Source organism: Vanellus vanellus (genome assembly GCF_965231255.1).
Source record: "Vanellus vanellus genome assembly, chromosome: 8".
Taxonomy (NCBI): Eukaryota; Metazoa; Chordata; class Aves; order Charadriiformes; family Charadriidae; genus Vanellus; species Vanellus vanellus.
In genome coordinates, this window is record NC_138913.1 from 13678207 (window position 1) to 13695523 (window position 17317).

At 45.8% G+C, this 17317-nt stretch overlaps 1 protein-coding gene across 6 annotated transcripts in view; it reads left to right on the plus strand.

Annotated features, from left to right (window-relative positions):
* The window catches only part of TP63 (tumor protein p63), a gene marked incomplete at both ends in the record, with an annotated part of 106052 nt that overhangs the window by 55531 nt on the left and 33204 nt on the right, over nucleotides 1-17317 (plus strand). The window lies entirely within an intron of this gene.

Below are 17317 nucleotides of genomic sequence, written 5' to 3' on the forward strand. Positions count from 1 at the left end.
GGGGGGAGGGTTTGGTGTGGGTTGGTTTGTTTATTTGGTTTTTTTTTTTTTTTTAAACTTAACACTCTACTTTTTGCTGTCAGAGTAGGCCCTTTCTTACAAAAAAATATGTATGGAGCTTGAAGGCCAGCTCTTGATTTTTGGTGGTGCTGTCTTGATTGTTCAAGCTGTAGAAACTTTGCAGTCCAGGACACGGTACTGTTGGAGCTGTATGTCCTGTTGTGGTTTAGGGCTCTAGAATAGAGATGTTTGCAGTGGAGGCTATTACTGTCTTAAATACATTCAATATTTGCCTTCCTCTTCTTCAAGCACTTGGAATAAGTGCGGTGAATAATGCCCTGCTTCACGCTACCTGAATAAAAGCAGGGACTTGAGTTTTTTTTGAAAAAAAACCTCAACTTTTTCTTTTCCTTAAAAAAAATAAGGTACACTTTTTACTAAAAAAGGTACACTTCTTACCAAAAGCTAAGAGCATTAAAATAGCGTGGGGCTTTTTCTTTTCTAATCTGAGGAACTATTTCGATCTCATATTTAAATACAATCTAGAAGGAATTGCAACTAACAAAAAAAATCTCCCAGGCACTGTTGCCAGCAAAGCAGTGGAGCCCATGTGCCCCACAGGGAAAAAGATACCAGGTGACAATAAATCAGTGTAAGTTTGCATCCTTTGTATTTTAAAAGACTTTTCTACTAAAGTGTGTCTAAAACTTGTAACAATAACTTTGTTCAGGAAATTGTGTTTTATGAGGTTAAAATGGGATAGGTCTGCTCAAGACCAAATTTTTCATTTGTTTATGCATAAAAGGGTAAAGGACTTAAATGAGGTTGCAATTGCTCCTTTTCCTTATCTGCATTGGGACTGAAGCCCTGCTTTAATTCACGCTTGTTTTCATGTCCAGGTTTCTTCAATTCTTACACTACGCACACTATTTATTTTTCACTTCCCTTTAAGTAAGGAAATCGTCGGTCAGTTCTACTTTCCATTCCTTGGAGCATGAAAATTCTGCCCTTGGACTTTTGCAGACTCCTCAGGAGGGGGTCCTTTGAAGGAGATATTAAAAGATGTTCTCTTTTGATATGTATGGTACAAAGAATTATCTAATGCAGCTGCAGGGAACCGGAGCGTTTGATGCTGCCCTTTCAACTACGAAAAGCGGTCTTTTGAAATGAGGTTTGAACATGTGTAGTAAGCTGTTCCAGCAGAGCTGAAGACAAGCGAGTTACTCGCAAGCTTAAAGTAAAGCAAGCACTTGAGGTGTTCCCCTGTAGTGATAGTGGCTTTCTGGGGTAGAAGTAGAGGCTGTGTTTTAATGTAGATCTGGGTAGTAGTCAAAGATCGGATCACATGCAAGCTTTTTTTTTTTTTTTTAAAAAAAAAAAAAAAGCCAAACAAACAAAAAAAACCCTGAAAAACTGCTCCTTGGTGTGCAGCCTGGGGGTGGGCACGTTTAGATTCCCCTCCTTTTCGTTTGCCCCGTTGTGGGCCACGGTACCAACAGATGATGTGCTCCCTGTGCCTGTTGCAGTCTGTCTAGGGATAAGTCTCTACGTTTCACCAAAGGAATGGGGTCCCAGACAGCTTTCTGATCAGGGAGGAGCGAGCGTGGTTCAGGTGTCCCTGCGCTGAGCCAAGTGACCCAGATTTAGCTGCTCGTGCAGGAGCTGGCAGCGTGCTGTATGTTCGCAGTGGATGATGACAGCCTTGTGGTGGTGGCTGGGGACCTTCAATCAATACGCTTTTCACAGTAGAGCATCTTTCCATCTTGAGAGCTCTGCCCTTCTGCTAATTAATCCACCAACTCATTTCACATGGGCTCTTGAGTGGTTGGTAATATGCGTTCGACAGCTTTATCGGTGGGGTGGGTGGGGAAGGACGTGAAGGCTCTCTTTCCCGCTGCTGTCCTGAGAAATGTGGAAACATGCGTGAAGTGTTGATGAAAGAAGGAATGATTGCCCCATCCTCTCAGCAATAGCAAGTTCTCGGAGTTGCTCATTCGCTCCCCCCCCCCCCCCCCCCCCCCCATGTGACTTCATATGCTTTGATTAATGCTTGTCGTCTTTTTTTAATGATGGATTAGGAACTTACCCAACTGGAAGAGTTTCTTCCACTGCAGTGACCTATTAAAAGCTTAATTACTAGATGGCCCCACCCTTATTAAGAGCCCCAAACTTGAAAGCCTTGTTTCTTAGTTCTTTTTTTCCCCTCTTGCCATTCCCCAGGGCAACAGTATTAAGTAAGGAAATCCATTGTATCGCACTTTCCCCTGTTTGGGAATGGATGAGCCAGGCTGACCCACCTTGCCCTACTGGGAAGGCTCGGTGGTGACTGGCAGGGGATCCGGTGTCCTGGCTGACAGCGCACTTCACTGGAGCTCCTCTGAGCTTCCTCTGGGCTGAGTCATGTCAGATTAGGCCACGGGAATGAAGGTTGTGGGCTTGGTAAGAGGACTGGGTTATTTCTCTAAAAAAGCAAGAGCTGCTTTGATGGGAGGATGAGAGATCTGTGAAGATGCGTCAGATTTCTCTGTCGCTTTGTGCAGTAGCTAAATGCTGGGTCTCTGAAAACAGCCCTAAAATAATATATTCTCCTAAAATCTGATTTTTCAAGTTCTCCAGACTCGCTTTATGGGGCAAGCTTATTGTCCTAGGACAGTGGGCATCCTTTGCCAAATCAGCAGTATTTGTATAGGATAGGCTGGAAGGGCCGGGGGGGTAACATCAGGACTGCTTCTCTGCTCAGGTTTGTGATGGGCTTCTAACTGGGGAAGGGGGTGGGGAGAGGGGGGAGAAAAAATTGGCCAAAATTGCAGAGAGAAACTCTAGTTGCTCCTAGGGGAGAGGGTGATTTCATATGTATGAGCAGTTCACTTTGAAAATATTACAAATTTTCTCTCTGAAGTCTTTCATGACCTTAAGTAGGAATTCCAGTAAAACACGCTGTCTAATCAGGTTAGCTCTTCATTTGTATGCAATGTTGAGCTAATTAATGATGACAAATTGAGATTGGATTGCAGAGGACTTCATAAGCATCCTTGATTATTTTTCTTAATTAATGACCTGAGAACACAAGAATATAAGCAGGCTAATCCGTCTTTTCAGAAGGAAAATCTTTAACAATTGAAACTCTACTGAAGTGTTTAAAAACAAAAGCCTTAGCAGTCTGAATTGAGCAAAGTTTCTCACGTGCGTACTCGTGGTACAATAAAACCTTCTTGAAAACCATGCTGCGAAAGAACAAGCAGTTATCGCTTTATAATGCCGAGATAGAGAGTAGGTCACCGAGGTTGAGCGAGAAGCTGTATGAATTGGGTGAATTAAGAACTTATCCAGAACTGTGTGTCATTTATTGTGGGATATTTCCATGTTTTGTGATATCCCCTCCCATTTCTGCAGCAGAGAAAAACAAGGCACTTCAACAGTGTGCCACCTCAGATTTTTTTTTTTTTTTTTTTCTTTGTGGCAGTAAATTGTGTGATGAACTTCCCCACCCACTCCGAGTGCAAATAAATAAATAAACAACTGCACTGGCTTTTCCCTCTTAAAAAAAGATTTGGCAATCACCTGTCACTAGCAGAACCTGTTACATGGGGAAGAACATGATTGCAGTAGGAAAGTAAAAATTAAAATTGTATGTCAAGGTAAGTAAAAGTTAACATTACTGCCAAACATGAGCTATCAAAAAAAAAAAAAATTGGACCCACCCATCCCCATAAGCAAGATACCACCTTATAAGTCATGAGACTCCTTTTAAAGACAAACAGGTTCTTCTTATTTTCCCCCAGGTTTTTGAGCCTTTAGGGTGCATCTACTAAATCTTTTAAAGTTTGGTTGTTTTTTTTTTTTTTTTGGTAGTCATGAGGGTTAAGGAAAAAGAAAGCAGAAATAAATTTTGGTTTTCATTTAAAAAAAAAAACAAAAAAACAAACTTGAAGCTATTTGCAAATTTTCAATTCTGCTGAAGACACCCAGCCCTGCAAGACTTGCATAATTCAAGCGTTGGCAATACCCGAGTTTAGCATTTTATTCTCATGCCCTGCAGTAGGCTGGAGCTGCGCTGGGTTGGTCCTTGCAGGGCTGTGTTATGAAACACAGAGCTCTGCAAAGCTGCAATCCGTGTTCCAGTCGGGCGCGCTGCTTGTCCTGTTCTCGATAAACTCAGCTGTACCTACAGCTATACGAAAATGTTCAGATGTCAGACTTTCTTTGCTAGCAAAGCTGGATAACAGCCTGCGCAACATGCATGAAAGCAAGTAATGGATTGTGCTGGCTGGGGTTAGTGGATTTGGGAAAGCTGTGCTTTAAGGAAGGTGAAAGGAATGCACTTAAATTTGTCCACATGAGCAATAACAGGTTTCCGTGGTTGAGAGTAGAGATTCCTTGGCTGGGTTTTCTCAGTCTTTTTATTTCAAATTGATTAATTCCCTTTTCATTTTAAATATATTCTGTGTCCTGAACCACCCAGTAAAATTGGGAAACTTTTTTCCCCAATGTCTATAAAATTAATTAGAGGATTGTGCACAAGCATAGTGAAGCAGTGAGAGGGCAATTAGATGTGAGCATCGCTTTGACTCAACAGTCCTTAATTATGTGTTCAGTGTTCTCTTAAATAATCTGTTCAAATAGCGCATTGTTTCAACAGCACTGGTAGTGTCCCGTATTGACTCCAACTGCATCATGTGTGAAAACTTTTTTTAAAGGCTGGTGACTCTCCCAAGGAACATACATGTGGGGCTGCGCTCGGTGTTCATGTGAAAATGTAGCTTAGTTGTTCCTTGGTGGTGTGTTGGTCAGTGCAGTTTGAGCTTTCCAATTTCACCTTTTATTTTTAAAGCTGCCAGGGGAAAGGCGAGTGGAAGTGGGTTTGTTACAGGATTTCCCTGTCCTCAGAGGCTCCTCGTCAGCACTGATGTAGGCTTTAGGAGTTTGCACGGGACAGCTGAGAAGATAGACCTTCTGCACAAACGAGTCTGCAGATCACAGTATCACAGTATGCTAGGGATTGGAAGGGACCTCAAAGATCATCTAGTCCAATCCCCCTGTCGGAGCAGGAACACCTAGATGAGGTTGCACAGGAAGGCGTCCAGGTGAGTTTTGAATGTCTCCAGAGAAGGAGACTCCACAACCTCCCTGGGCAGCCTGTTCCAGTGCTCAGATCTTGCTGAGCACTGACATCGGCCACCGACGGGCCACGCTGCTGCTAATCCTTCCACTGCTCTAAATGTTGGCTTTCTCTTCAGCCCAGCTGGTTGCCCAGCAAAGTTAATTTTGCTGGTGATAACCCCCCTCCTTACAGCAGGAGTGAGGAAGGGAACCAGTGCCTGTAATCCAAAGGGAGAGAGGCGATCTGAAAGGAGAAGGCAGCGGAGGAGGAGACGGGGGTGCAGCCTGGAGGCGCAGGGGCCGCAGGCTGCGAGCGCTGATGCAATGGTGTGAGCTAAGGGCTGGGCTCCTCGCTGATCTCTGGGGAGCAGGAGTGCTTCCATATTTGGGCATTTGTCTCGGGTGAGAAGTGGCAAGAATTGGCTTCCTCAAGCTCTCTGCAGCCGTGCCTGCCTGAAGAGGCCGTTTCCAGTGCGCACAGCCTCTTGGCCCAGAGCAGGCAGGGAGGCAGGGCCGGTGGCGATTGCCACCATCGCTCTCGAGCACGGAGAGGTGGTGATCACGCTTTCCTCCTTGAAGAGCTTGCGAAGTGCCTTTTCCCCCCATGTGATGTTACGGGGCATAATGCTAAGGCTGTTGAGGCATATGCAACCTGTCCTAGGTCATCTACCTGGAAAGAGAGGAGTCGGGCTTGCCTTTGAAGGAGGTGCCTTTCTCACGGCAGGGAGGCGTTTTCAAGCTAGTGAAGCTGGGAAGAACCAGTTCACCTGTGAGAACCAGCCAGGAGGGGCCTCCTGGCTTCTGTTTGGGTTTTTATGCTTGAGTAAAAGAAGATCTGAGTGCATTAGGTTCCCATTAGAATGTCATTGTGCTTTTTTCCCCTTAGTCTCTTTGTCATGTATATTTTGTTTTCATTAGCAGTTATCTTCTGTTACTCCTTACAAACAGCTGTACAGATCTGTGTAATAGTCTCCAGAAAATATCTTGTGATGTGAACTGTCTTGGGTTGGTGCTTTTTTCTTTTTTTTTTTTTTTTTCTTTTCCTTTTTGTATCCCTTATTGTTTAGTAAATCCCACCAAGGCATTAGAGCTTCCCTATATGAACCGCTGTTGCTGTGGTAAGGAGTTTTGCTGTATGGTCTCTGTTAGACCAGCCCGCCCTGTGATGACAGGGCTGTGCTGTGGTGTACGAGCCCGCTGGAAGGGGCAGTCCGTACCCCACGCTGCTAAGCGATGCCTAGGAAGGATGAGAAGCGAAGTTATTTACTGATTATACAAATTCGTTTCTGCCAGCACTGGAAACGGAAGACTTGGGTCTCCCGCCTTGCAATGGTGTGTGCTCTGCTCTTCAAACAGCACAGTCAGTGTTGGGCACCCGGTGTGCCCACCCCACTGGGGGCTTCAGGCAGTGTGAATATCCCTCTCTTTCAACTAGGATTAGACTTTTGGTCACCGTGTTTGTGGCTGATTCCCTCCCAGCATAACAGGAGACCAGTTAGAGCTTGCTTCAGGCTTCCCAGGATCTGCAAGTGAAAAACACTGAGACATTAGGGTCAGACACAGGAGGAGAGGGGGAAAATAGTCGTGGAGAGGGGTTGTGTCCTCCACAGGGGCAGCAGATCCCTCTGCTGTTTTGCACAAGCAATTTCTAGTTGTACTGGCATCACACTGCCCGCCCCTGAAAAAGTTGTCTTAAGTTTTTAGTTTTTTTTTTTTTTTGAGAAAAAATCAGAGGGAGAGAATTAAGTGCAAGAAACTTTTTTTGGTTCTTAATGAGAATTTTTTTTTGTGTCTATGTGGAGAGGAAAAAGTGTTAATTAAACATAATTTTCATCGATGCGACTTGCACAAAAAAGCCCCACCTACTTTCATGAGAAAGGAATAAAGAGAATCATAATCCTGGATTAGGTATCTTTCACTACACATATATAAAAACAACACCGTGTGAAAAGGGGGAAAATATATATGTATACACACACACCAAACATACCAATGTGCCTCCAGCAGTATTACCAAAGGAATTAACTTTACAAGAAACAGCCACAGCCTGGAAAGAAGCCATTTTTCAAATATAAGCTGAATGTGACTTGTGGTTTCTGAGAACTATGAGAAGGAAGGGTTAAAAAAACATTTACAGATAAGAATAGCTGATGTTGGGAGATGAGTGAACATCTTGAAGAAGGGGAGGGTCACTACTTAAATCACCTTCTTTTTTTTTTTTTTTTTCCTCCTCTTAGTTAAAAATTGGCTTCTATGAAGAACAACATGTAGGATTAATGTAGTACTTTAAATCTTCAAAGTGCTTCACAAACACTACTTCCCTAATCAGCAAACACCTTTGCTCGGTAGGCAAATCAGGAGTGTAGTCGCCATTTTAGAGAAGGGAAACCAAGGTGCCAGAAGTGCCAAAATTTCCAAACCAGTAGTTTTTTGGAGTGTGTTTTTTTTTTTTTTTTCTTTTTTTTTTTAATGTTTGGGTTGGGATTTTGTTTTGTTCTTTTGGTTTTTTTGTTTGTTTTTTTTTTTTCCCCCTTGTAGTGTTCAGCATGGGCACTGCCTCTAGGCTGGCTTGTAAAAGCTGCTGAGCTCTCCTGGATTTCACAAGTGCTAAGCATGCAAAGCAGCCCAGCAGAGCTCAAAGGAGACATCAGCAGAGTCGCCTCCTTACCTTTCCAGAGGTCACGGCAAGCTGGGCCAGAAGGAAGGCAGCCCGCCCCGGGGCAAGGAGGGTTTCTGAAAAAGTTGCCAGTTTCCCCCATACCACTGAGCTGTATAAGTCAAACTGCCTCAAAAAACTGCACTATTAGAAGATGCTTCAACCCTGCAAAAAAAAAAAACTTTGTGCAAAAATATTTGCCTAACTATTTAAGTTACTTTGGGGTAAAAGTTTTCAGGGAGGCTGGTGCAAGGAGTATTGCTCACCTTGCAGACAAAGACCGCCCTTGGGCATGGTCATGCCTTTCCTTAGGTCAGCTGAAATATCGCAGTTGTCACAGATATTAGTTCCCTGCCAACTTGATACAGAACAAGCAGCAGTTTGGTGGTGTGCTGAAGCACAGATAATTCTCTGTGTGTCGCATTGGTGATGCTCTGTATACTGAGGGTTCAGCTCCAGTGCTTAGCAGATCATGTGCTATGAAGAAATGTCCTCCTTTGTTTTTTTAAAAAAAAAAAAAAAAAAGTGTCCTGGGTAGGGATGGCTTCTGTATGGAAAGAGCATGAACTTTATTATGCAATGGAAATCTTTTCATGAGGTTTTGCTGTGCAGGTGTGTCAGATCTGTTATTGTAAACACAATAGAATAGCTACCCAAATAAGAGCTTAGATCCTCTTGCAAATAGACCTGTGTATTAATACAAACTTTATCGTTTCCAGTTGTTAAAGATAACACTTAAATATTGGAGCAAAACTTGGTGGAGCCACGGGAGGAGAGTGCTACTTCTACCTCATTTTTTCAGGTGTATTCTATGAGAGTTGTTTGGTGGGTTTTGTTGGGTGTTTTTTTTTTTTTGTTGTGGTTTGTTTTTTTTGGAGAGCAAAATATTACTTGCCTGATAAAAAGGAGTGTTTTATGATCTGCTGATACATGTTAGCTGCTGAAATTCATCTAAATTCAGCTTTACAGAAAGCTAGAGGAAGGGCAGGAAAACAGCACTGCCAGGCTGACCTGTCTTCCCTGAACGAAGGAGATAGAGCCGGAAAATTTAGACCCAAGTGCTATTTTCCCCGTTAGCCGCGATGGCCACGCTGCCTCGCAGGGCCGAGAGAAGCGGGGAGGGCAGCATCGCTGCAGGGGCCGTGGCTCGGGGCTCTCCTCCCTGCCTGTTGTGTGCCCCGGGGGTACGTCCCGCTTTCCTGCCGGGAAAGAAGCGGTGCTGCCCGGAGATGCACTGCTGGGGAGCAGCATCGGTGAGCAGCGGGTTTGGCTCTGAGCCCAGCCTCGGAGCTCCTCCTGCCCTGTGATTTAGATGTAATCTGGGTAACGTTGTGCAAGCTATTCCCTCTACCTCTGTTCCCTCTCTTCCCCCTCTTCCCCCTTTCCACACACCCACCCTCAGATATGGGGCTGTGTCACCGTGATCCTGTGTTGTAAAGCACTTATACCTCTGATGTGAAGTGCCTGGGGGGGCAGCGGGGGGCTGCTGCTCGCTATGCATCCCGTGTCACTAGCTTTAGCTTTCAGGTCTCTTATTTTTAGTTATTTACAGGGCATTAAAGTCTTTTTATGAACTAACTTTTGAAGGAACCAAAACATATCTCTGGGCTAAAGCTTGAAACTGCCTGGGTGCCGGTTGGATTATTGCTTCCCCTGCTTGAGATCTCGAGCTTTACCACCATCAGGCCCACTAGGTGTGAAAAGTACTAATGCAGAGGCCGTTTGAGGGCTACAGCATGAAGGAGAGCCCCTTGTTATGTAGCCAGAGCACAACGCTGCACCAGTACCTAAAGGGGGCCTACAGGAGAGCTGGGGAAGGGCTTTTTACTTGGGCATGTAGTGATAGGACGAGAGGGAATGGCTTTAAACTAGAAGAGGGCAGGTTCAGATTGAACATTAGGAAGAAGTTTTTCACTCTGAGGGTGGTGAGGCACTGGAACAGGTTGCCCAGAGAGGTTGTTGAGGCCCCATCCCTGGAAGTGTTCCAAGGCCAGGCTGGATGTGGCCTTGGACAACCTGGTCTAGTGAGAGGTGTCCCTGCCTATGGCAGGGGGGTTGGAACTCGATGACCTTCAAGGTCCTTTCCAACCTAAACCATTCTATGATTCTACATCAGCTGAGATGCTGAGCCTCAGCAAACCCCCCCTACCACTTGTCGGGGTTTACTAGCTCAACCCTGTGAGCTGTGGTGGGGACCTCACTTGCTCCTGACCTTGCAAGGGGAGCAGAGTGAGCCCGGGTTTGCTATCCAACCTGCATCCGGAGCTCCTTGGACATCTTCCCCTTTAAAATGTGGGGCTGGAAGGGATTCCCGTGGGGAAGGGATGGGAGCAGTGCCGCTGGGCTCGGTGCCCAGCCTGGAGGGTGTTCGCAGGGCAGACAGCACACCCGCTCTGTTTGCATTTGAGTGTCAGCATTGCCATGGGTGGGAGAGGAAAAGTCTTCCTGCGAGATGTTTGTCGGGTGGCTGAGCACTGAGTGACACCTGCTCATTAATCAGCGAGGTGGTGGCTGGGTTTGCGATGAGTTCCTTGTCTCCCGTCTCTTCTGCTGCAAACCGCTCGTGTTATTGGTACTTAGTCATTTTTTTCTGACCCATCCTTGGTGGGTTTGTGTAGGCGTATGAGCAAAAGGGACTCCAACAAAAGAGTCTGTGCCTGGAGAATAGAAGGCTCCAGGGAGACCTTACAGCAGCCTTTCAGTACCTAAATGGGGCGTACAGGAAAGATGGAGAGGGACTTTTTATCAGGGATTGTAGTGATAGGACGAGGGGTAACGATCTTAAACTGAAAGAGGGTAGATCTAGATTACATATTAGGAAGAAATTCCTTATTTTGAGGGTGGTGAGACACTGGGACAGGTGGCCCAAAGGGTTGTGGATGTCCCATCCCTGGAGATGTTTGAGGCCAGGCTGGATGGGGCTTTGAGCAACCTGGTCCAGTAGGAGGTGTCCCTGTCCATGGCAGGGGGGTTGGAACTAGGTGATCTTTAAGGTCCCTTCCAACTCTAACCATTCTATGATTTCTAGGTATCTCACTAAAATCTTTCCACAGTACTGGTGCCTATAAAGGAAGTGGTGAGGACCTTGGGAGAAGCCTCAGAAGAGTCATTGTTAGTTCTGTAAGGTCTGACAAAGACAAAGCATGTGGACCGATTGCTCCGTAATACGGCTTCTATAAGGAATTAACAAGTTTGACCTCTATTAGGCATCCCTTTTGTGTGCTGACTTCTCTGAGTCTCTTTTGCCAATTTCCTTTGCTATGCCCCTTAAAAGGGGCACAGAAGTTGGCGTCTGTCTTTCTGAGTTTGTTTTTCAGCAGACTGATCTGTGCAAGATGAGGAGAACTGGGTTGCTCTGGTGCTGCTGGTGTTCAGAGGCAGTGCTGCAGCATGGTCGCTGGCCGATGGGAGGAGCAGCTCCACGGATGAGCCGAGTTCCAGGTTGAGTTTGCAGGGACACGCGCTGGAAGAAAACCATTGCCATGCTGCATGTCTGACGATGTGAGCACAAAAGCGCTCCGATGCTGTTAGTCACCCTGCTGATCACAATCTGCTTAATGGGGTTATTTTGTTTCAATACACTGATAGTCTGATGTGTGGCTTGCAACTTATTTCAGGGAAACTTCCTAAACGCAGAACTCCTGGGGTCTTTCTTTTAAGTGGGGTGGCTTGGTCACATTTGAAGGGTTGATAAAGCATGTGGTCAAGGTTGACTCTGTTGGCGAGTGGTTGGGAATGACTAACTTGTAACCGCTTCCCCCTCTGCCACCCAGGTCTGAGCTGTCGCCAACCACTCCCTCGCCTCTGAAAGTCAAACTCCTGGGGTGCACCTTACCCTGGACCCCCCTGGATCACCCCGCATCTGCAGTGTGACCCCAGCATAACCTGCTCGCTGGGGAAATCGGCATTTCTCTGCTGCCGGGAGCAGCAGGGCTGAGCGTGCGGGCAGGCACTGTCTGCCGGGGAGCGGTGCGGGATGGTCAGGTATTCCTGCGTGCTGGGGGCTCTCTGGCTTTGTGCCCTTCAGCCTGCCTGGCATGGCTCAGCAAGGGTGTAACACTTCACTCGACTTGCCTTTTTTTTTTTTTTTTTTTTTTAGTTTTTTTTAAATTTATTTTTCCACTGGCCATACCAATCTGATTACACCTTCGAGGGATCATCTGCCCCTAAAGCTTAATTAAGGAGCTCTTGTCTGACTCGTCACTGACTCACCTGCCACTGTATGAGCTCATGTCTGACTTGTCCTAGGCAGATAGTGAAATATGTCAGGCTTCTCTGAAATATAGCAGGTTTTTGTTTTATTGCACCCCTGACATTGCTGTTGGCTGCTGCAGAGGTGAACAGAAAGATGACTGCCCCAACTTGGTTACATTTATCTAAACTCAGTCGCTCTTCTCTTTGTGCCTTGAAAAACCAGATGGGTTTTGCTTGCACAGCTGTAGGTATGTTAGAGTTAATAAAAAAAAAAAATAAAAATTAAATAACCTTTGAGTTTTGGCTTCAGGCAAAGTAGGTGAAATGATGTGTTTTGGAGATGAATGCTCTTGCAGGAGGCAAGATGTAGCTTGCAGGAGAACATCTGCAACCAATCCATTCTGTATGAGATGGGGCCAAGACTTGTTTGTATCTCAGTACCTGTTCAAACATGTTGTAGCACAGCAAAAAGAGGTTTTGAATGCATTGAGGGAAGGGTGGGTAAGAAGGGAAAGAGACATCAAGCTGAATGTTTGCTTAATAGCTTTGATTTCTTCATTAAACTTTTAAGCACTTTAATAATTTGATTAGCTGCTTTCAGAGCACTGTAGAATTTTTTTTTTTTTCCTTTCTTTCTTAAAAGACAAGAGGAAAAAACCCTACTCATCTTGGTGCTGCAAAATGAGCTTGCTTTCTGGCCTGGAGCGAATCTGGTAATCGTTCAGTACCTTTGCGTACCCACCCTGAGGACTGTCGGTGGAAGGATGTTCTGTAATACATTGATCAAAGAGCACGCAGAGATTCGGTTACCAGGCTGGGTGCCTGGACACCAGAATGCAGCTTCCCAGTCAAATGCTCGTTGCCAGCTACTCCCTTCCTCTTTGTTCTGGAAGAACTGAATGTGGAATGAACATCTAACAACTGCAGTTTGCAGAGCTCGTTTGCCTGCCTTTAACTGTGCACTTCAAATGCCTCTTTCTCAAGGCCTGTGGCAGCGTAGAACAGTTATATGACTCAGGAGCCGCTGAAGTGGTGAGGTTGGTAATATAGGCTCTCATATTGAGGTTCTCATATTGTCATACTGATGGTTCTCGTCATCATACTGAGCTCTGTGGTTTTGGGTGTGGGTTTTTTTTTTTTTTTAAGCCGACCCCCGAGATGCACATGCAACTGTATTTCTGCTTTGCACATATAACTAATGTGAGTTTTGAATGTGCAGACTGTGTGTGACTGCGATCTGTTGTCCATGGAGTGTAGCAACTCTTGCTCAGATCTCTTTTTTTTTTTTTTTTTTTTTTTTTTTTTAACTTGTCTTATGGGCTGGATTCCTTGTTGGGGAGCTGGGTGGAGCTGATTTGGGCTGAGTAAGGCAGAAAATGTGAACGTAGTGCCTCTAAAATGCTACCAAAGGAAAAAGGCGCACATTCGAAGCGCTCTGTTCTACATGGATGAGGCTGTAATACTACATGGGCCACAATTTTTATTTTTTTTTTTTCTTGCACCAAATCCTGCCGTGACTTTGCCAAAAGTGTTTGCTTAAACAAGGCAGCCCTGGTCATGCGCTGATGTTTTTGAAGGCCCAAACGCACAAGCGAATTAAGGAATTGCAAGACGCAGAAATGCCCATCCTCTGCCTTTGATGTAGATAGGGCTCTTCCATTGCGTGTTCGCTCATCGGAGGTTACTTTTACTCCTGTGTTCACATGCATTTGTCAAGTCCCTAGTGACTCTCAGTGCTGTCGTTCACCTGCGTTCCCTGGCTGACTACCAGGAAGGCCTCCTACGGCTTGTCCGTGCTCGGCAGGTGGACACCCGTGCTAGGGGTAGCCTCAGGCTCTGTGCTGCGCCGCGTGGACTCATCAGGCTGCACCTAGAGGGAGAACCGCTGTCTCTGTGCGGTGCTGCGGCAACAGGTCAGGTTCATTAGCTCACTGGCACGTTGCAGCTTCAGCGTGACAGTCTGGGGGCTGTGCAGAGATGGCTCGGCCCTGTCTGAACTCCGTTCTCCTGCGTGTCACGCACTGGGTTAGCATGTGGCAAGCCAGTAAGTCCCTGCGGCTGAGCTATGGGCAGGCCTTGAGCAAGAGCACGGGTTGCTTTTTGCCTTGCCCTGCCAGGAGCATCCTGACCTAGAGAGGCAGTCAGGGCTGTGTTCAGGTGCAGGTTGGACCTCGCTCCTCGTGCTTAGGGCTTCAGACGAGAGGGCAGCCTTTCCTTGAGTTCGCGGTGCTGGAGTGCGTGAAAAGCTTCATGTGTAATTCAAGTTGCCTGAGTGGGTCTCTGTCCTGATGCACTGGTGACTCATGTGATCTTCCTTTTCCGCCTTCAGAGCTGTGTTGCCGTGACACTCTTGAGCAATAGCAAGAGCTCATCCGTGAAGAAATCCAGTTTTGCAGAGAGCTTCCAAAATGGTTGGCTATCGGGGGGGGTTGTTTGCTTGCTTTGGAGCTCCCATCTCAAAATCACTGATGAAGGTGGCCAAAGCGACATGGTGGGAATGACACTGTGTTACTCAAGCATGAGCTTAACTCTCTGGTTTTATCCCTCTCCTGTGCAAACGTCACCTTGTCCCCAGATTCCTTCAGCCAGCCCTGTACCACACATCGAAATCTGTTTGCTGTTTCTCTGAATTGTGTGGTATAATTATGCCTCCCAGCCCACTACTGCAATGTGAAATGGGTCCCTCTTGGTTTTGCAAGGACTTTTCATGGAGCTTGCTCGTTGGAGAGGCAGCACATGGAGAAGCACACATCAGCCTGTGTGGGAATGGGGTGGGGGGGTTGTTTTGTTTTGTTTTTTCCCCTTGGCTACATGAGCAGCTAAAACCTGTAACCTACAGGAGTTGGAAGCTCCATGCAGAAAATTAGCTTAGGTTGGTGGAAGAGTTGAGATCGCATTTTTCTTGGCTAATTAAAGGATTAAAGGTGCAGAGATTTAGAGTGAACTGTCAGTGTGCTACAGAAGAGAGCCTTTGATGGTTGAATCCGACTTGAGATTAAACAAATTGCATTTAAATAAGAAATATGTGGCAACAGTTACAGTCTAGATGGGTTTCTATCATTTGCTGTCCTCCAGGGTCAGGTAGCTGGTGTGCTGTGACTAGGGCTTCTCCTCCCTCACCAGCCTGCTTCTTCCCAAGTGTCTCCCTCTGGATTGTTTCAATCTGTTGCCTCTATGGTTTGTTAAACTGGGCTTATATCATCTTACCCAGTGCTTTGTGCAGAGGAACCTTACACGCTACCTTACATGATAATGATCCTGCTGCTTGCCATAGCAGGAGCATGGTCACATCCTTGTGGTGTGTTTTGTCATATCTCTGATCCCATTCAAGAGGTTTTTTTGCATCTTGGCACTTTGCTGTCTGCAACTGGAGAGCTAAATATTTTTTTTTTTTTTTCCTTCTGGACTCTTTTCTGTTGTTCAGTCGTGCAGCTGGTGGATGGAAAGAATCTTTTGGGTCATGCCAATAGTTTAATGATGTCTTCCTCTACATAGCAGTGGCTGATAAAATTCTGGAGGGGTAGTTAGCTACTTTAGGTTCAAAGTCCTTGCTTTCTTTGGTGCTGGTTGATTGTCTTCAATAGATGACACTTGCAAATGACTTCCAGTGTTGGTCCCAACCCTACTCCCCCCTTCTCAACTGGATAGCATTAAATTGAGAGCTGCCAAGGGGCTGTGTTTAAGTCTTATCCTTCATAGCACTTGCAGTGGTGCAAGCTCATGAGATTCACGGTAGCTATCTCGGGACAAGGTTTGCTTTCTGCAAGGGCAGGAATTCATCTGCACAGCATTGTTCAGGGCAACAGCACATTCTGTCCGTGGAGGCTTTGCGCCTTTCTCTGATGCATCATGTATGAGCCGTAAGGAAAACGGGAGTGCCGGACAGTGTGAGCCAATAACTTCTTCTGATGTTGCAACTCTGTCTTGTTTTGCTCCATTTTGTTTTATTTCTTTTTGGGGAGGAAGGGGCTTGCCTTTAGTTACCTTCAACCCATATAAGACTGTGAGGAGAGTTGGTTTGCTTTTTTTGTTGGGAAGATGGAGGAAATCACAAAATTGAAACTGAAAAATCTGCTGGGATTCCATAGTCACTCAAAAACATGGCATTACTTACTAATTGGGTGTGGTTAGTTGGGAAATCTGACTTTAAAATTATGTTTCCCAGGGAACTATTCCTGTTCTCATTGTTATCTGGTAACAAAGACTGCTTTCTGTTTGGGAAAGCGATCTTGCTTTGAATGGGATAGGTCTTCTCACAAAGCATCCATGGCTTGGGGTCCTCAGCACTTGCAGTTTGCAAATGGAGCAGCGCAGATGTAGCGAGGTCTGTAGGGACAAAGAGCTGGTGTTTTTCTTGGAAAGCCATCTTCAGAACATGGTCATGAGGATTTGCATCTAAATCCACATTTGTTCCTGTTAGGTTTCCAGTTAGGTCATGCAAATGACATGATTATCTTTCAGTCACTGAGTGAATTAAATCAATTGGTAGGTATTGAGAGACTTACTGTAATCTGTTTCCAATAACTTATAGATCTGTAACTGTCATGGAGTGTTTGGGCAATTATTCTTGATGAGTTTGCCTAGCGGGCTTGTAGATTCAGCTGCAAAGTGCATCCAGGTCCATGCAAGCTTGTTTTATGCACTTGTGCATACTTGCTGAAATTATAAAGCAACCGAAGAATTAGCTAAAACCGGCATGGACTATGCTGTGTTCGAGCCTTCCATTTCTCATGTGACACGTTATTGCACATCTTCCTGTGGCTTGCATGTCAACTGGGATGTGGTTTTTCCATTCTGCTCTTGGGGGGTAGAAGACACAAAAGGGAAGATTTTCTATAAGAGGGGTAGAAAGGACTGCTGCTAACACTTCCCAAACTCATTGCAAGCATTCCTCCCTTTCTAAATGTTGCTCTGCAGAATGGTTGTCTTCCCTAGCTGCTGCAGTTGTGTAGCTTCAGAGCTGCTGACGAGCATGAGAAACTGGAGGAATACCCCAAGCCTGGGATGGGCTTGTTGCTCTTCCTAGCAGAGAAGATGCCAAAGCATTGACCTTACTAGCTGCCTGGGGCTTAGGTGCCGCGCTCTGGAGCTGGGGAAGTCTTGATGGCCTGATGGCTGCAGCACCAACACTATTGCGTTCCTTAGCGTGGTTCTTGACAAGCAGTTTCCCACGGTATGTAGGAAAATCAAGGTCTCAGTTCAGTAAGGCACTCGAGCGAGTGCATAACCTCTAGCACGTGAATATTCCCTGTGAAATCTATTGGGTTCTGTTGGAGTCAGCAAGGCTGCTCCCATCCTTAAAGGTAGGCATCTGCTTAAACACCTTGCTGAATCATGTCTTGACTTTGAAAGCAGGCTCAGGAGAAA